Genomic DNA, 20,951 nt, shown 5'->3' with positions numbered 1-20,951 from the left:
GTCTGTTCGGAGGGTCCGAGGCTGCGGGAGGGTCAGGGTGGATTTAAAACGGGCATTAAACATATTGCCCACTTGGCATAATTCTTTCCAAAGTGTTTCAGCTGTTCTCCCTGCATTCTACAGTCACTGGGACACACTGAGGGCATGCGTGCTGGGAAGTGTGTGAGTTAATATCTCACAGCAACAGCCCCTATTTAATGTTTCGAAGTGACAGAATCGGTGACCGAGTGTAACGCCGAACGGCGCTCAATTATAGACCCGTTCATGGATTACTAGAGAAAAGGTGCTGAACACAACGTTCTCGATGATCTCTCCCGTCCTGGGCTATCTGCCGTCTGGGTTGTTTCATATTCTAAATGACCACTTCAACACAGTTTGTTTTATTCAAAAAATTCTCCTGTATTTCCAGTTTTCATACCCAGCAGGAAAAAGGTCACCGCGACAGGGAATCGAACCCTAGTATACCGATTGTTTGGAGGGGAGAATGAGAAACCACACTAATGAGAAATAAAGGAGGGTATGGAATCTGTCACACGGATTACAAACAAGAGAAAATCTGTAGATGTTGGAAATCAAAGTAATGCAAACAAAATGCTGGAGGAACTCAGCAGTCCAGGCAGCATCAATGGAAAAGAGTAAACAGTCGACGTTTCTGTCAGAGACCCTTCATCAGGGCGATCATACGGATGTCAGGGTATAAGAGAGATCACAGAGTCATTTTGATGTCTGTTTGTTGAGCGTAGAGCAGGCGCCTTTCACACATCCCCTCACACTGTCTGAGGGAGGGGTCTCAGGATTCTTTAGCGATTCAGTCAGTTAATGAGTTCAATGACTGGCCAAAGGAAGGGCTCCCATTAACGTCCAACTGCATGTTCTTTCAATTGTTTGAAACATTTCTAATCAGGATTTGTTTTCCACTTCTCTGATGCGTGAGGCAGGGAACCATTTCTACCGCCGATTCTGTCAAGATTCGATTTGCTTCCCAAATTTCATCAGTGTGTGTACTTTGCAACGAGGGGGGAGAACGCGTTGGACCTAGTTTATACAAATATCCCCGACGCGTACCGGGCGGAGCCCCGCCCCCACCTCGGTTACTCAGACCACATCTCTGTTATGCCAATCCCAGCATCCAGATCGCTCGTCAGGCGCTCCAGACCAGTTCAGAAGCAGGTGAAAAACTGACCAGCAGGAGCTGTCTCTGCTCTGCAAGACTGTTTTGAGCAAACTGACTTGCACATGTACAGGGAGGCTGCAACTGCTGGCGACTCTACCAACTTAGAAGAGTACACGGCACCAGTGACTAGCTGCATTAGCAAGTGCATTGATGATGTTACTCTGTCCAAGACCATCACTTTACGCGCTAACCAGAAGGCATGGATGACCGTGGAGGTGCGTGCGCTGCTGAGGACCCGTGACTCCACTTTCAGAGCAGGCGACAAGGCAGCCATAACAACAGCAAGGGCCAAATATTCCCGGGCCATCAGAGGGGCAAAGCGTGCACACGCCCAGCGAATTCACAGCCACTTCCAGGACAGCAACGAAACGCGGCGCATGTGGAAGGGCATGCAGGATATCACCAATTACAGGACATCACCTGACTGTAAGGGTGATGCCTCCCTCCCAGATGCGCTGAATAACTTCTACGCCCGTTCTGAGGTGGAAAATGACGTGGTGGCGAGGAAGCCCCCATCCCCCCGCCTACAAATGACCAGGTGCTGTGTCTCACCGTGGCCGATGTGAGAAGAACGCTGAGCAGGGTCAACCCACGGAAGGCTGCTGTACCAGACAACATTCCTGGTAGAGTGCTCAGAGGATGTGCAGACCAGCTAGCAGGTGTTCTCACTGACATCTTCAACATATCCCTGAGCAGCGCCACCGTTGCAACGTGCTTCAATGCCGACACCATCGTTCCCGTGCCGAATTCTTCAGTGTCCTGCCTAAATGACTGCCGTCCCGTTGCACTCACGTCCATCATCATGACCTGTTTCGAGAGGCTCGTCATGAGGCATATCATGACCCTGCTGCCCCCCTCACTGGACCCCCTGCAGTTTGCGTACCGTCCCAACCGCTCAGCAGACGATGACATTGCGATCACCCTCCACCTGGCACTAACCCACCTGGACAAAAAAAGACGCATACGTTTAGATGCTGTTCATAGACCTCAGTTCAGCATTCAACACAATCATCCCTCAGAAAATGATTGGAAAGCTGAGCCTATTGGGCGTGCACACCTCCCTCTGCAACTGGATATCAGACTTCCTGACTGGGAGATGTCAGTCAGTCCGGATCAGGAGCAACATCATGTGAACAAAACAAAATAAATGGTTGTTGACTTCAGGACGGCACGGAGCGACCACTACCCGCTGAACATCGACGCCTCCTCAGTAAATATCGTTAAGAGCACCAAATTTCTTGGTGTTCACCTGGCGGAGAATCTCACCTGGTCTCTCAACACCAGCTCCATAGCAAAGAAAGTCCAGCAGCATCTCTACTTTCCGCAAAGGCTGAGTAAAGTCCATCTCCCCCCCCCACCCCACCCCACACTTCATCACATTCTACAGGGGTTGTATTGAGAGCATCCTGAGCAGCTACATCACTGCCTGGTTGGGAAATTGCACCATCTCGGATCGCAAGAATCTGCAGTGGATAGAGAGGTCAGCTGAGAAGATCATCGGGCTCTTTATTCCCGCCATCACGGACATTTGCACTACACGCTGCATCCGGAAATTAAACATGATTATGAAGGACTGCACAAAGCCCTCATACAAACTCTTCTCCCTCCTGCCGTTTGGGAAAAGGCACTGAAGAATTCAGGCATTCGCGACAAGACTATGTAACAGTTTCATCCACGAAGCAATCAGACTCCTCAATACCCAGAGCCTGGACTGACACCTTACTGCCCTATTGTCCTGTATATTATTTATTTTAATGCCTGCACTGCTTTGTGCATTTTATGCAGTCCTGGGTATGTCTGTAGTCTAGTGTAACTGTTGTTTTTTTTTCTGTCTGAGCTGTATTTTCGTAGTTCAGTCTAGTTTTTGTACTGTGTCATGTAACACTATGGTCCTGAAAAACGTTGTCTTATTTTTTACTATATACTGTACCAGCAGTAATGGTCGGAATGACAACAAAAGTGACTTGACTTGACTTGATTTTCCCTGCAGTCCGAACACAGAGGATTGTCTTTCTCCGGTCTGTGGGAATGACGCGACATCCACTGGTCGGAATAGGAGCAACAACGGAGTGAGGAATGATCCTTCAGAAAGCAGCGCGGAAACTAATAATTGAGTTACAGAACTGAATCTTGTAGCAAAGGAGACGGTCACCACCTAAATCTCCACTCGATCATGAGGCCATTGCGGTATAGTGGTGAGCATAGCTGCTTTCGAACCAGTAGACCTGAGTTCGATTCTCGGCCATTTAAAAATCTACAATTTCTGGCTATAAAAATAACCTCTTTCAGGACACAATGGGCATGGAACTCCCGGGACCAAATCGACACTCGCATTAATTCATGGGCAATTTTCTGTGAGTCTAAGCGTTTTTACTAATTATCATTCAGTGTAGTAACAGTGAAAGAGTGCACACAAGACAGACAATCAATGTAGAAAACATAACAGACTGTGGAAATACAAAAACGTAAAATAAAAATGATAATAATATAAAGGTAATCAATGGGGGAGCATCCCTCCATTGAAAACATCCCCATGACCTGAGCAGACAAGATGTGAAGAAGGAAATGTGGAACGCTTGGCTCAGAGTTGAAGACCTCTTCCCAGAAACAGAGGGGTTCCTTGTGGTAATAAAGGGCCAGCTGGCTAACCGAAAAATATTAGAAATACATAATAAACGTCATACAAATAAATGATGATAAATGCAGAAAATGACAAGAGCCACCAGGAACAATCCAACACATTACAGGATTGAGCAGCAGTTTAACTCAATCTGATTATTTACACGGAACAATCAATTGACAAACATCAGTCACCAAAATCTTGCTTTAAAATACAAACTCATAAAAGACAGAACACCTTACTATAAATACAAACCTGTTCTAGATTAGGGTCAGAGTCCTACACATTAATTTTTGTCTGATCCATTATTACAGATAGGACAATCCATAATAACCGTCTGAATATATAATGAAAAAGCAGTAACAACATACATAATAGATATAGCCATTGCAAACACACATAACATACAACAACTAATAAGTGAAAAACACCAGAAATCTGCTGAATTAAAAGAAGAAATTTAAAGACAATTGAGAATGAACAGGGTGTAGAATGTCCTAATGTATTATCAACAACAACTATCATCTCATAGTCACTACACAATAGTATTAAACGGTAAGGACTGCAAACCAATATTTCTGTAAATCTCCTGAAATCCACTATACTATACGCGACTAGAATGGTCGGCAGTCCGCAGCTATTGAGGAATGAGTGTGCGTCAGTACGCCCGGACTTCAGGTTTTACCAGCTTGAGCTGAGAAAGTGATAATAATAAGAAACAAAGCAAAAATGTCGACAGCTTGAAATGCTGAGTTTGAAAGTGAGTTGTGGAAACAGTCAATGTTGGTGTGAGTTAAGTTGAGTGAATTTATCCATCTGGTTCAAGTGGCGATAACATAAATTTAAACATGAAATGCATTGGTGCCCTGTACTAGTTTCTGCTGGTTTTATCGTCCATGTACAATATATTTAGTTTATAGCAACATGAATTTAAGCAAGACAGGTCGTGGTAGTGTTCTGTTTTCCGTATGTGGATATATGTATTTTTAAATGAATGTATTAGGGACAGCACGGAGCGCACAAAAAGGACAGCAAAGGCCACTGGATCAACAGCGCCCCTGGATAGGCTTGAACCACCAACATTTCGGATAACTGTCGAACAGCGGCTGACCGATTGCATAGTAGAGGCCGCCTGAATAAATGCGGAACACAGGGGATTTCCCTGGTTTTGCAGGCGACGAACAGTGATCGGAGTTTCGTTTTACAATCTGTATCTGTGGGAGGGATCAGGGAATCAAAACCGATATAAACACGTAGTCGGCAGGATTCGAACCTGCGCGGGAAACCCCAATGGATTTCTAGTCCATCGCCTTAACCACTCGGCCACGACTACAAGTGCTCGAGTGTTCTTCCATCTACAATTTATATTACGGTCGAGTCAGATACAGTTATTTACCAAATTAAACAGTGGGATGTGCCATCAAAGACTATTAGATATCACGTCAGTTTAGCCAGTGATGTTTTGCAGAATCCATCGTTTTTGGAATAGAGTTTGGAACTGGGGTTTAAATGTTAATTTACATCCTTTGATGTGTATTACTTCATATGTTGTCATTGCTTTGCTCTTTGTTCTAGTGGTTACCCATGCTATTTTCCCCAGTGTGTGTTTCAGGGCAACTTTAATGACTTCAGTGTTTGCGAACACCATGCCTTTACACATTTATTTTTGCTGATTTTGTTTGATTTCATACAGTTATATTGCGTTTCAATATAGAAACATAGAAAACCTACAGCACAATAAAGTTCCTTCGGCCCGCATGTTGTGCTGAACATGAACTTAAGTTACCGTGGATTACGCAGAGGCCTCTATTTTTATAAGATCCATGTACCATTTTTCCTAAACTCCATAGACTAGTAATACTAATTCCCGTTAAATTACCGATGTACAGAACGGTAAGAAATAGGGTACACTTATCATGTTTCTTCATATTTTTATTCGGATAATATTTTTAAACCCTTATCTGTATTTTTTGATTAGTCATGAATGCTGCTGTTCCTTCTGTGCCATATTCACTGAGACATATTAACAGTAATGTGATCCCCAGCAATTTCCGTGGACAGAAAAAGAGGAGATGTTGGCCACGGAGGATTTAAAATATGTAAGATAACATGGAACTCGAATGGCTCAAGGATAGTGGAAGCAGACAGATCAAGTGTCTTTGTACCAGCCATGGACTTGTAAATGAAGATGTCATTTTGTGGAACCGCTTTACATCTTCCATTTTGTGAGAAGAACATTTCTGTGTTTTAAAAGAAACACAAAGTTGTTTCAGGTGATTTGCGGGTTAAGACATATGTTCCAATTCCGAAGTTATTTGTGAGGTGTTTTTGATATAATATAACATGCAAATGTGTGAATGTTGGGGTTAATGCCTGTTTGGAGTGATTTAAACTGGTTTCTAAAGGGAACAAAGAGCCATAAATTACCAATTGACGCCTAATGGGAAGAGGGAAATAAATGGATGCTGGCTTGGGGCAGAGCTCACAAAAGGGAGAATTCAAGCCAATCAGATGTCCTACGGCCAGTGACGCTGGAATGGGACAACTGAATTGGAAAATATGAATATAGAAGTGGAAACTTCGAACGTGCTAGCAGTGCTAACTCTTTCCTGAAACCCACCATCGCAAGGAAGATCCCCCAAGTCAGTGACTGGGAGAAGGAAGGATCGATCACGTGGCCATCTGAGCTGCCTTAATTTGGTGATATTGTTGGGAAAAGTCGTCTGAGTGAGTATTGGTGCAGAGTGAACAGCAAAATTTTTGTTCTATGTTATTGGCCCGGTGTTGACATAGTTACGTTGCCATTTATGCAGAGACAGTAAAGTGCGAGTTTTGATTATTTACAAGTTACAGAGTAAATTTCTAATCTAGTTCCATTGTCAACACTAGTAGGACTATCGATGGCCTGGAACAAAAATACTCTCCCGGGAGTATTTCAGATATTTCATTTCTTATCTTGCACAAAAAAAGTGATCTGGTTAATTTTGCAGAAGTTGAAATGTCTGATCGTTGTAACCCTATCCTCCTGACATTTCCGTGTTATTTGCCAGCGGATCTGCTCCTCAATCTTCTACCAACTATGGAGAGAATCGCAGTATAATCCCAGCAAAGTGGTTGTTGGTTATTATTTTATTTATTCCTAAACTGATCTCACACCTACGATGAGTGATTGATAGGTTCGTGCCCTATAGTAGAAGGAGTCAGTTTTAGAAAATCTAACTCAATTATTTTGCAACCTAGTCCCCTCCTACATTTACACAATTAGTCCAGAGTCGTGGAACATACCGATCTTGGACCTCCAGAAAGTGTCCAAAGCAGGGGTGATTGATAGGTTCGTGGCCTACGGCGGAAGGAGCTGAGTTACTAACTTCAAACTTTCTGCATTATCTCTCAAAGTGTTGGACCGCTGGTGTATGTAACGGGAATTAAAAACTCATTTCCTTCTACCTTAAGCAACTATCTTATCAATCACACCTGACGAGTTATTAAGTTCAAACTTTCGGAATAATCAGTCAAAGAATTGACGTGCTTGTGCATGTAACGAAAGCTCTATAATTCATCTCCTTCTGCTGTAGGCCACGAACTTATCAATCACCCTCGTACGGATACATCGGCTTTTCTAAAGAACAGGCACGATCAGGATTTGTTTTCTCATGTGCTGATGTGATACAGGCACCATTTGCAGCCCTTCCGACTCTTCCGACTCTCTGAGAGTTCGGCTCTCACTCAGTCCGATCGCTGGTGAATGTTCATTGGCTGTTGTATAACTCCCTCTGATTGAGGATGGCGATGTCAACTGGCCGCAATAAAACCTGCTGCAGAGTGAGGATTGATCCGACAGAGAGCAGCTCGGGGTCTGTGGAAACACATGGAGCATGGGAGACGTTTCGCTACTCGAAACTCCTGCAACATGGAGCGATAGTGGTATAGCGATGAGCATAGCTGCCTTTCAAGCAGCTCACCTGGGTTCGATTCCCGGCGATCGCCGTGTGCTGTACCTGTTTTTCAGCACATGTCTCACAAACGTCTCGGTCTGGAATCACTCAGCCACGTTACTTCTTTCTCTGTGAAATTAACATTTCTGTCCGACGTTCGTCTGCCATTTTAGCCCAGTGTTTCTCTTTCCGAATGTCTTACGGCCATCGTGTGCTGGTCTCGCCCCATCAGAGATGTCCCCCTTTTCACTTCCCACCCAACTTCTCTCCTTCTTTGACACTGAAAGTTATCTTCTTCTCTCAGCATTTCTAACCGAGTGTCACGATCAGAAAGGTTAATCCCGTTTCATCACTCACAAGTCTTTCGTGAGGTAATGATTGTTTCCTGTATTGTCTGCTCAATCAGTTCAATACCAGACACAGCTTCATGAAGCGGAGACCAAGATATGCTGGACAATCGCTGAGCACGACAGGAATTGTCGTTTTACCCGCGAAATTCTCAAGAAATCTCAGAAAATGATGGAGTGAGTGGATGGAAACTTAAATTGGAAGCACAAGTATTTTTTTTATTTTTTAGTGAAATGTGTGTTGTGTACACAGGTGACCTGACGGGGATTTGCGGTAAAATATTGTGCTGAAGAATAGCAGATGATGGTTTGGATCTGCCGGCCTCTGGATAACGGGCCCAGCACATTCCCTCCGCGCCATTCTGCTGATAGGTAAATAGCTCTGTTCTTCTCCTGTCTTTTTATTTGTTAATTTGGCCGCTTTCCCCCGATTATCTATTGTTTTGTTTGTTTGAATATATTGCCTGTCTAATTTCCCTCGTCTCTCTCTTACGCTTTTAACTTCCTCCCCGTCCTCCTCTCCCTGTTCATCGCTTCCTACCCCATCCGGTTATTATCCGGTGTCTGTGCTCCGACCCAGCAGGATATCTCGCTCCCGACATTTCAGCAACGGATGTGATATTCATTATCATTCTGACTATATTCCTACGGCCCTGCAGTCAGACACACTGGTTATCTCCCTCTGTGTCTTCTCTCTGTCTGCGGCTGTTATTTAGGTTATAAACACAGGAGATTCTGCAGATGCTGCAAATCCAGAGCACAGAATGCCGGAGCAAATGACCAGGTCAGACAGCATCTGTGGGGAGGAGTAAACAGTTGATGTTTCGGGCGGAGATGCCCCCTGGCCCGCTGAAATTCTCCTCCACTTTCTGTCTGTTACTTTAGTCAGACTTCGACGTGACGAGCAGCGACGGCAGTCTGAGGTGCAGCGGAGAATACCCCACACTCCGGGATTTATTTTACCAATCCCGAGTCCTGTTCACCTGCCAATCCGTCCATCTGATCGAATGAAGTTCAGAATTCCCATAGTTCTGAATGGACCGCAAATCACTGGGTCTCAATGTTAGAATCTCTTTCCTTTGTATGGTCTTGCCGTCGGATGCCTTGCCATTCTCATACCAGACGGTTTAGAAAGTGGTTAAGAGACCTAAAATAAGAGTGTTTAGTGCTAATGTAAAATAAAAGCTATATTAGAATAATGATAAGGAAATTCTCAAGCCTCAGGAGGTGGACACATCGGTGTGCTTTCTTGGTGATCTCTATGGCTTTGGTGGTCCACTTTCTCGAGGAGTCATTTTTTTTGCGGTAATGAGCGGTTAGACTGCACCTTCCTGATTTAGGAGTGTCCACGTTGAGACTCACGTTGAGTTGGAGCTTCAAAATTCAATGCTCTCTAGCGTGGAGATGCCGGGGATTGAACCCGGGACCTCATACATGCAAAGCATGCGCTCTTCCACTGAGCTACATCCCCTCTTTAAAAGCAGAACTGTTCAGGTCCAAACCTTCCTGCATATCACAATTGAGATACAGAGTAATCATTGATAACACAGATAATAACGAACATTGCTTCCTCTGCGACTGGCGAGGACTCGGGAATCCTTTCCGATTCAGCTACTTCTTTGTCGAGCACCGGCCAGTGGACACTCTCCATTTGTGCCTGATTGTGCAATGGGATGAAGAGCATTCTCCAGCAGGATTTATTGTCTGAGAAATCGATACAGCGAACGATTTGGAAAATCGAGAGAGAGAAAGAGAGAGAGAGAGGGACTCCTGTGCAAGGTCTTCTCATCTTTTTCTCCAGTCCTGATGTAAGATCTCGGCCGGAAAGGCGGAGTGCGCTCTTTTCCTGGCCTGCAGAGAATAGATGATATTAAGATACCTCGATGCACGAAGGGTTAATCTTTCCAACCAAATAGAAACCTCCGCAAAAGTGAAAAAGGAAAACAGATACAAGCCGAAAGCCAGTTGATTTCCTTGAATCTACCCATGATGGGATGGCCTCGTATTTTAAAGCGCACTCACAGAATATTGTTGTTGGCAGCAGCTGACATAGCAGAGGATGGTTTCGATCCATCGACCTCTGGGTTATGGGCCCAGCACGCTTCCGCTGCGCCACTCTGCTATGAAAATAACACAATTGCTCTTCCATGAATGATGTGCAATCTCTTGCGTGTGCGTGTGTCGTTCTGAGCGTGTTTCCGCGTGTGTGTCTTGGTGTGGATGTGTGTTTTTGCGTATCTGCATAAGTCCGGGTCTATGTTTCTGTTTGTGTCTGTGTCGGTGCTTGTATATGTCTTTGTCTTGACAATGTCTGTGCATGTCTCAGTCTGTGTCTGTGTCTGTATAATGTCCGCATCTCTGTCTGTGTCTGTTTCTGTCTATGGCTGTGTCGATGCCTGTATATGTTTAGGTCTTATCTGTGTCTGTGCCGGTGTCTGTACATGTCTGGGTCTCCGTCTGTGTCTGTCCATGTTGCATCAATTCCATCTTTCCCGCTTATTCATACCCAATTACTTCACTTTCTGTTGATAATTCCTTGTTTTACCTCTTTCTGTCTCCACTTTCGTTTCTTTCTTCCTTACTTTCTGGACCACCCAGTTATTCTCTCTGTGTCGTTTATGCTTTATCCCATCTTGCACCTCGTTCCACATATTTCACCATTGAATGTGCTTTACCTTATTTAATTGTTAACATGGACAATTCATCCATCTTCTGGGGCTTCTTATCAAAAAGCAACATTTTGAGCCACACTCGGAAGTCACTACATTCAATCCCGAGGTCCCATTTACGTTCCCACCCTGTCCTGATCATTGAATAAGTTTTGGATTCCAAGTTGAACTGGAAGTTCACCTCGCCTCCCTGTGAACGGAACTCGCGGATTTAGATGCGGACTTGGTTTCCGCATCGCAAGTACGTACCTCAAACAATCCCTTCATCGGGATTTAGTTAGACCATAAAACCATACGACATAGAAACAGAAATCGGTCATTCAGCTCAGCGAGTCTGCTCCGCCGTTCCATCACGGCTGATCCCGGTTCCCACTCAACCCCATGCACTTGCATCCACCGCAGTCTGCGGCTGAAATTCCACAGATTTGTTACTCTGGCTAAAAACAAGATCCTCCTTACCACAGTCCCCCACCATAGGAAACATCTTCTCCACGTCCACCTTGTCTTGGTCCTTCAACCTTCAGTAGGTTTCAATGAGAATTATAGTTGTTGCTCTCATGTTCGGAAGATCACGGCCGAGCTTCCGTCCCTTCCCGAAATGTGCGGGTGTCTTTAGTATTCCCCTGCCGAGGACTGATATACAGCAAGGAATGATTCTAAACTGTCCCACGTGTCACAGGATTATCCCGGCGTCTCAACGAGGCAATGAAAGGCCAAACATCGTGCGGAAAATATCTTCATCTGGGATTTTCCACCTAGTTTTCAAACTTCACAAACAACAGTGTTGAAATGCTGGGTTTGAACCCTGGACTTCACACATGCGCTTCCCCACTGAGCTACGTCCCCAGTGGCAAATGAACGATGACGTCTTCTGTCTGAGATTCTGATCCCAAAGGTTGGACTTTGAAAGATAGAAAATAGAAGTCGGAGTAGGCTATTCGGCTTTTCGAGACAACTCCGCCATTCATTTCGATCCTGGTCGCTCATCTAACCTCAGTTTCTCTTCCCGATCACTACGCATGCCCTTTCATCCCTTCTGTATATGAAGATATGCTGACCTCTCCTCGATTTATTCTCACTGTGGGGAGCTGCGTCAGGGAGAAAAGGAGACGGGACTGTCTGACGGCCCCACACCACTGACCTGCAAAACTGAAGGAATTTAAGGCAAAGAGCAGCAACAGGCTTTTTGAAATCAGAGTATTAATTTAAAAGACCGACGTAACAGTGGATGAATTAAATGTTTCACCAAACGCAAGACTGCACATTAGTCCTGAATAAAAACAGGAAATTTTAGGAAATTCGCATTCACGTCAAATTAAGGACTAAATATTTCAATCAGAAATCACTTGTCAGATTCTTGCAGACTGAAACGGAATGGTCATTAAATACCCAAACTAACATTGTTCCCTGCAGTCGGGAATGCCGTCAATCGAGTCATGAGTATATCAAGTTGTGGATTTATTTAACTTGCACGATGACGTGAACGAAACATCCGGACTCCTGTGCCGGAAAATGATAAAGAGAAGACACATTGAGGTCAATAAATCACCCAGCTGCCTCAGAGGCCATTGAGGGTCTAGGTCCTGTGTTACACCCAGCCGCCAACAGAGGACATCAATGAGCTGGTAACCGCCGCAACACGTATTGGTTGCAGGACAAACAAGTCGTCACTTTTATTGCCTTTTCCCGCCTCAACATTACACTCTCCTCCTACTTTCTCCCATCAGGTGCATTAGCACCACCTACTGTAATGGAATACGAAGGGAAGCTGCTACGTCAGATCAGATGCTACGTCCCAAATCTATTTTAGCTAAAACGTTGAATAGGGTCCAACACGACATAACCGTTCCTGCCTCAGGTGCCAGTATATCCTGCCAATTGGGCGCCACAGTTCCACCCATTACATGTCTAAACAGCTTCCTTCGTTCCAAATAATATCTGTGGCACATCATGATCACGTGTTTCACCCTCTCTGGGACATTACAAAAATCACGTGACACACCCCCCCTGCTACCCAACAAATGCCAATGAGAAGTGCAAACCCGTATGTCCGACAATTAGTCACATAAACCACACATCTTCCTTCCTATTCTTTTCCAAAAGGTACCACTCTTGGATTGCTAGAAACAAACTATAATACCACCTCCCTGTGGAACTGTTATTACAGACTGTCTACTATTTCCAAACCCCAGGCAACCTAGTACAACATTTGACTTCATGCTTTCGCATATGAACTATAATATCTACCTCAGACTTAGCAAGTGTCTGTTTAGCTGTAACATCTGCCCTTTCATTACCCAACACACCCAGATGTGTAGGTGCCAATGAAAACTGTACACACTGGTGAGTGTACTTGGGCCTTTCTCCTCTGAGCGACGAAGCCTGAGAGGTAACCTGATAGAGATGTATACAATGATGAGGGGCATTGATCCTGTGGATAGCCAGAGGCTCCCCCCCCCCAGGGGTGAAATGGCTAACACGAGGGTGCATAGTTTTAGGGGGCTTGGAAATAAATACTGGAAGGATGACAGGATTAAGTTTTTCACACAGAGTGGTAGGTAAGTGGAATGCTCTGCCGGCGGTGGTGGTAGAGGCGGATACAATGCGGTCTTTTAGGAGCCTCTTGGAAATTCTAGGGAATTTCTAGAGTAGGTTACATGGTCTGGACAACATTTTGGGCCGAAGGGCCTGTAATGTGCCGTAAATTTCTATGTTCTGTGTTCTGTGTTCTTCCCCCACACTTCAGAGCATATAGATCATAATACACTTCCATCAACAGATCAGCTGTGGTCTTCTTAAAGACTTCGATTACAAACTCTACATTACCGAGGCAGTGTCTGGGCAGATAACAACTCTGTTTGACATGTTCAACCAATTGCAGACTAATGATAATTGCCATAAGTTCTGTTGTATAGATAACTGCTGGTACAGTACACAGTAAACATGAGACAACGTTTTTCAGGACCATGGTGTTACATGACACAGTACAAAAACTAGACTGAACTATGTAATAAGCAACACAGAGAAAAATAAACAACAACTACACTAGACTACAGACCTACCCAAGACTGCATAAAGTACACAAAACAGTGCAGGCATTAGAATAATTAATAAGCAGGACAATAGGGAAGTAAGGTGTCAGTCCAGGTCTGAGTATTGAGGAGTCTGATTGCATGGGAGAAGAAACTGTTATAAAGTCTGGTCGTAACAGTCCGAATGCTTCGGTGCCTTTTCCCAGACGGCAGGAGGGCAAAGAGTTTGTATGAGGTGTGCATGGGGTTCTTCATGATGCTGTTTGCTTAGCGGATGCAGCATGTAGTGTAAATGTCCGTGATGGCGGGAAGAGAGACCCCGATGACCTTCTCAGCTGACCTCACTATACGCTCAGGGTCTTGCGACCCGAGATGGTGCAATTTCCGAACCAGGCAGGGATGCAGCTGCTCAGGATGCTCTTAATACAACCCCTGTAGAATGTGATGAGGATGTGGGATGGGAGATGGACTTTACTCAGCCTTTGCGGGAAGTAGAGTTGCTGCTGGACTTTCTTTGCTATGGAGCTGGTGTTGAGGGACCAGGTGAGATTCTCCGCCAGGTGAACACCAAGAAATTTGGTGCTCTTAACGTCCTCTGCCGAGGAGCCGTCGACGTCAGCCGGAAGTAGTCGCTCCATTCTCTCCTGAAGTCAACAGCTATCTCTTTTGATTCGTTCACGTTCAGATACAGGTTGTTGGCTCTGCAGCAGTCCGTTAGCCGCTGCGCCTCCTCTCTGTAAGCTGACTCGTTCTTGCTGATGAGACCCCGCACAGTCGTGTCATCGGCGAACTTGATGATGTGGTTCAAGCTGTGTGTTGCAGAACAATCGTGAGTCAGCAGAGTGAACAGCACTGGAAGGAGCTCACAGCCCCGGGGGGCCTCCGTGCTCAGTGTGATGGTGTTGCTCCCGGTCCGAACTGACAAAGGTCTCCGTCAGGAAGTCTAGGTTCCAGTGGGAGAGGGAGGTGTACAGACCCAATAGGCTCAGATTTCCAATCAGTTTCTGAGCGATGATTGCGTCGAATGCTAAACTGAAGTCTATGAACATCATCCGAACGTGTCTGTCTTTTATTTTGTCCAGGTGAGTTAGGGTCAGGTCGAGGTTGATGGCAATGGCGTCGTCTGTTGCGCGGTTGGGACGGTCCGCACACTGCAGGGAGTTGAGTGAGGGGGGCAGCTGTGGATAAATACCCCTGAGCCCACCCGGTTACTAACTGGGTTTTTAGAACCATCTGTAAAGATAGGCAAAAAGGAAATAATACTAGCTGCATAAACGACAAGACGCCCTCTCACCACCACAAGAATTTGTTTATCCTCTAGTAATCTCAAATCTATTCCCACAGCTGGAAATGTTCATGATGGACCTCCTGGCTGGAACACTTGTCCAAAAATCCCCAGGACCATATTCCCACCCATATTCTGTAAGTGTCTGCAGAAAACATTTATCAGCTCTGCTGGTATATTCCCAACAAACCATTAAAACAGAATTAGTCTGACGGTGCTTCCTCACCCTAGTAACCAAGTCCAGTTTGCAGGGCTCATTTTCTCCTCTCGGCATGTCGCCAAACATCTCGCCTTGTTTGACCTCCGATGCATCTCTAGCTGTGGTCTGAAATGCTCCACTACAGAGTCAAAGTGCACTGGTCTGTAGAACATCCGACGTGGAGGTCGGAGGCAAGCGACGAGGGGACGGTCGGATGGTTCGATGGTTGAGCTCCAACGATGTGCACTAAACTGACTTAACTTTGATAAGTTGGCGCCTTTTACTTTTTCTTTTCTTTCATATATATTGTATTGCCTAGTACTCTTTTAGTTTTAGTAAACTCTTTAAAGTGTATTTCATAACGGTATCTGGTGTGAATTTGATACTGTGTGCGTGCGCGATGCATAAATTTAATTCTCACAGTACCTGCGTTTGTGGGAGGTGGGGGTGGTGTGTGGATGGATCTCCTTTTCCCTTAGACATATACCAGCCTGTTGGTTAAGTATTACATATATGCTCTCCATATCAGCCTAAGAACGATATTTTTAAGCACAGGAATACTAGACAGCAAACTCTCATACACTGTAAGACGAATATAATCCGCACCATGTTTCCGAGTAAAACACACACATCCAAAATGCTGGTGGAACACAGCAGGCCAGGCAGCATCTATAAGGAGAAGCACTGTCCACTATCTTCCCTTTCAGATAGTCCTGACGAAGGGTCTCGGCCCGAAACGTCAACAGTGCTTCGCCTTATAGATGCTGCCTGGCCTGCTGTGTTCCACCAGCATTTTGTGTGTGCTTCTTGAATTTCCAGCATCTGCAGATTTCCTCGTGTTTGCTTTTGAAAAACACACACATTTTGATTTAGACACAGAAAATTTAAAACCCAGTCCAAAGACCATTCTTCCATTGCTGCTAACACTGCTTGTTCAGACCTTACCACATAGGCAGTATTGCAACCCCTTTTCCACAGACCCCATCATCTGTACATGAAGCCAATCTAAGCCCAGGCACAACACCATCGATACATTGTTAATCCTCAGATTAATCAATATTGGAGGCGTCTGTAAATTCTGATGACATTTCTTCACAATCCACCACCACTCTGAATGACTGGCCGAAATGAAAACTATACCCTGTTGTAAGACATACCACCAGTGCGAAGAGTGGGGTCCGAATAAGCTGTCAATCAGAGCAGCTAATGAGAAGCCTTCAAATGATACAAATAATTCATGAAAAATGCTCGACTGGGGGTGTGGTGGTGGTATGGAGGGTATGTGTTGGGAAAGTCAAATCTCCACACCGGGCCCAAGGAAAGGAAAATAACAAATATTTTAAAAGGGAAATAAAGAGCGAGATATAAAACCAAACAGACATATAAAATGGTCTACTGGTCTGTCGATGGGAGGTTAGAAATAAACGCCGATTTGGGTAGAACCCTCATCAGGACAATGTTAATGCCAACGATTTGTAATATTAGCTGATTTCTCGCTGAAATTTTAAATTAAGAACAGTGAGTCTATTGGGTGGTGTAGTATTTATTGACAGAAAATAAAGAGATATTAGATTAACAAAGAGGTGTCAGGCACCAGCTTGCTAATATTTGGTTTCCCACACCGCTGGAGTACTGTGTGCAGTTCTGGGCGACACACTGTAGGAAGAACATGACTGCACTGTGATCTGTGACCTGGTGCTCTGGTTCCCCTCCCCCCGCTAATCCCATGGTAGCAGCAATGAACCTCCCTGACAGTGTAGAGCAGATTCACCGGGATGTTGTCCGGCATGTGGCCTTTCCGTGATGAGGTGGGACTGGATGGATTGGCTTTGCTTTCCTCAGAATGAAGGAGAAGCTGAGGAGCTGAGAGTGGCTCTGGGGCTCACTGGGTAAAAGCTAGGTCAGGCAATACTCTGCATTAGGTCCGCTTGTCCCGCCTCAGCTCTGTCACATCGAATCACTTCCATGTCTGCTCCAGGAGTGGCCCAACATTGTCTCATTCCCCACTCTCCGGCCCGGGCCCCATCGCCTCGATTCGGTCCGTATGCGCCACGCACAACCATCCCGCGGCTTCAAAACTGCAGTTCACACCGCAAAAACTACAGTTCGTATAGGCGGTTGGAAACTCAACTCCGAGTTGCAAGCAACAGCATTTTGATTGCAGTGATCGTTTTGCTGAGAATGTGTGATTCATAAAGTAGTTTGTGGTTTTGTTTGATACTGGCAAGTGATCGCCGTGCATCACCAGCATCATCATAAACCGGCGTGTCCCCTGCCTGGTGCCAGGGTCAGGGACGTCTCCGAGCAGATGGAGAAATCTCTCAAGGGGGTCAGCGTTTATTCAGCCGGAGGTGGTGGTTCTCGTCGGTAACAATGGACAGATAGAAAGGAGATGATGCCCTGTACTGTGAATATAGAGAGTTAGGGAAGAAGTTAAAGAGCGGGACCTGAAGGGTTGTAATCTCTGGGTGACTCCCAGTACCGTGTGGTAGTGGGGGTAGGAAGAGAAAGTTAGAGCAGATGAATGAGTGACCAAAGAGCTGGTGCAGGGGCAGAGGTTCAGGATTTTGGATCATAGATTCATATCGCCATAGAAAAGTATAGCACTGAAACAGGTCATTCGTTCCATCTAATCTGCGCGCAATCCTTTAATCTGCCCACTCCTATCGACCTGCACTGGGAACATATCCCTTCATACTCCTACGATCCAAGTACCTACTTAAACTTCTCTTAACAGTTGACATCAAACTTGCATGCATCACTTGTTGGCAGCTCGTTCCAGCACCCACATCAGAGTGAATAAATTTTCCCTTTGTGTTCTCATTAAACTTTATCACCAACCAGCCTCAGCCCCTGATCTCCATTTGGAGTCCCACCCCGCCTCCGAGGGAAAAGCGAGCTTGCATTGACCTGATCACTGGGAATCCTCCTGGTGCAGGGATGATATATACAAGAGTGATAGTTTGCACCGTCACTGGAGGAGGGTCAGTATCATAAAGTTCATTACTGCACCCCGGGAGGGTTGAATCGAGATTGACAGGGGGATGTGAACCAGAACACCAGTCACTGAATGGAGGGATTGAATATAAAATAGGTGCCATGCTCAGTAATGCTGTATGATGGATGGCTAGGAGTTCGGGGATATAAACGACAGGACAGATGGATTGAAATGTGTTCAGTTGAATGTGAGAAGCATTAAGAGTGAGGCTACAATATTAAGGAAGGGCAAACAATCGGATGGGATTATATTACACAGCCTCATCTCCATCAGTCACAGAGACAAATTATAGGAAGGAACAAAAACAGGGTTATCACTATGGGTGACTTCAGGATAATCTCTGTGGGTGTTGATTCGAAATGGATTTAAGATGGTGATGGTGAATTTAAGCGATTTCTCGTTGGTGGCTAATGAAACACGAAATACATTTTTGTTAATTCAGATTTTTCTGGCTAACGATTACTGTAATAATCTGTAATTTCCCTTAGGTCATTAGGGTAATTCGCAGTGGCAGAACCGCAGCAAGGTGAGGAGGCAGGCCGGTCGCCAAGAGGGAAACGGACTCAAGGTTCGATCAATTTCAGCGCCTTGCCAAAGGCCGAATGGAGGTGATGACGCTCGGGCACCAGCGCATACCGATTCCACTGAACTCGATGTTTGGACGGAAACTTAATCGCCGTGCCGAATCGGGAATCAGATCGATGCGACAAGGTCCAGGTCCTAGAGCGTATCGAAGCGATTACACCCGACGTTTGGCCATCGATTGAGGTGCCGGACCAAACTGAAAATATCAGGGTGCCAAGGCCCTCATATCACTGTTCCCCAAGTTCACTCGGCTCTGCTTTGAACTGTGGGCTCGCTAGCGGAATTCAGTTCAGAATGGTGTTCGCTTGCGTTTGTGTTCTCTCTGACATTGGGTGATGACGGTCTTCCTGTTTCTATGCTTTGATAGGGGGCGTCCCTGTTTTTGTGGCTGCTCGTTAGGAGAGGAATCTCGAGGTTGCATAATGTATACACACTTGTACTGAGATACCGAACCCTTGAATTATTGTACAATAGAAAGGAATTCAACCCCACTAGCTGATCAGTCCTCACACAGAATTCCTCTTGTGTGGAGTAGTCCATCACCTTTGTCAAATGTAGGAAATCTGCAACAGTAACACAGGAGCATTAGATGGGCTTGAATCAAGTGAGTGAACAAATGGAAACATTAGCTGCCTCGGGCCGTGCTGGATCCCATGAGTCAATAGGGAAAGAGGGGGCCTCGTGTTGGATTGAATCCTATCGCCTCATGATGGACAGAGAGTGCCTTGCGCTAGAATCGATTCCATGATGCACGAAAGAAGCGATTCCGAGCGAAAGTGAATTCTGAAGTATGAGTGAGTGCCTTGATTGTGTGTCTGAATGGTCACGTGAGAGTCCCTGTCCTGGTCACTTGAGAAAACTCCGGTGGCGTGTGCTCTGGAGCAGAAACTATGAAATATGTTGAGAAGTGGGTGGAATGGAAGAAGAGAATGCTTGCAGAAGTGTAGATGGAAGGAGAGAAATGGGAGAAAACGTTTAAGCGTCCTGTGATTGTTCACTGGAAGAGTGAAATGCGAAAATATTTAGTTGATTCTCGCAGTAGGAGCAGAGAATGCGAATTAAAGTTAGAGAATGAAAAGGCAAAGAAAGAACAGTCTACCACAGTGTCTAGCAAGAAACACCCGGTTCCAGAGACTGAGGAGATAATGATGTTTATAATTCCCTGTTCCTCTGCATCCCCCAGGCACAGTTAGAACAAAACTCACCCAAGTAGTACCCCTGAGTACTTGATGAGGCTGGTGTAAACCACAGTCAGAGGCTCTCAATAGCACTGTGTGAGAATGATCGGTATGGTGACTTTCATGCACTCTCAACTAATATGGTATGTTGAAATGAAGTGTTTCCTTTACACTCAATGTTAACATGAGATACACAGTATTGCAAAAAAGAAGCAGATGAATGAATGAATTTGTAAGGTACGCTTACAAGGTATTTCAGAAGTACACGGATTTACTCTAACGTAATGAATGTTATTGTGAATGGGTCACAGGCCCGATTCCGGAAAAAGTAGAATGTTACTTGTTCGAGATGAAAAGAGGTAGGTAAAATTCTGTCATGTTTATAATAATTCCACATGAAATCAAGTGATTCAAAATGTTAAGGGAATGCATAATATTTGTGTGAGGAATGGGGACCCCCTGGACCGCTCTACCATTGTCTCTCATTAACATCGAATGTTGTATAAACATATTATGACAGCTTCCATATACAATTGGAATGTTATTTTAACTTGTATTGTTCTATATTTAATAAAAATGACAGTGATCACATTGTTGCTGATCATTACTAGATTAATTTCTATTTACAATTTCCTTCTAAGTTTAGTTTCAACTTTATCTGCTTTACCAGCATTTGAGTTGTCACCCACTTGTGACTGGTACTATTTCTGTTCTGAAGAATGTATAGTGTTATTTAGCAAAATAAATAAATAAATAAACAAACCATTCTAAATGTATGGATTGTGCAGTTCCTTTATTCACTTCATCAAACATGGGGATGTTGGTAATGGACACGGTAGGGGTAAAAGATTGAGACGTCAGTGGAAGGTGCACTTTGTTTATGGACAGCCTGGCTACTGAGCTCAGAGATGCCCTCAGTGCCAAGGCAG

General features: G+C 45.0%; 1 protein-coding gene and 3 non-coding genes across 4 annotated transcripts in view; all 4 read right to left on the bottom strand.

The window, feature by feature from the left end:
- The window catches only part of LOC132383845 (uncharacterized), a 405,546-nt gene that overhangs the window by 305,349 nt on the left and 79,246 nt on the right, over window positions 1-20,951 (bottom strand). The window lies entirely within an intron of this gene.
- trnas-aga (transfer RNA serine (anticodon AGA)) lies at window positions 5,047-5,127 on the bottom strand. The gene has a single exon. It is a non-coding gene; the product is annotated as a tRNA-Ser (tRNA).
- Window positions 9,476-9,547, bottom strand: trnaa-ugc (transfer RNA alanine (anticodon UGC)). Its single transcript has one exon. It is a non-coding gene; the product is annotated as a tRNA-Ala (tRNA).
- trnam-cau (transfer RNA methionine (anticodon CAU)) lies at window positions 10,127-10,198 on the bottom strand. The gene has a single exon. It is a non-coding gene; the product is annotated as a tRNA-Met (tRNA).

The sequence above is a fragment of the Hypanus sabinus genome, chromosome 31 (assembly GCF_030144855.1).
Source record: "Hypanus sabinus isolate sHypSab1 chromosome 31, sHypSab1.hap1, whole genome shotgun sequence".
NCBI lineage: Eukaryota > Metazoa > Chordata > Chondrichthyes > Myliobatiformes > Dasyatidae > Hypanus > Hypanus sabinus.
The sequence above is the reverse complement of the archived record's forward strand: the minus strand, read 5'-3'. Positions and strand labels throughout refer to the sequence as shown.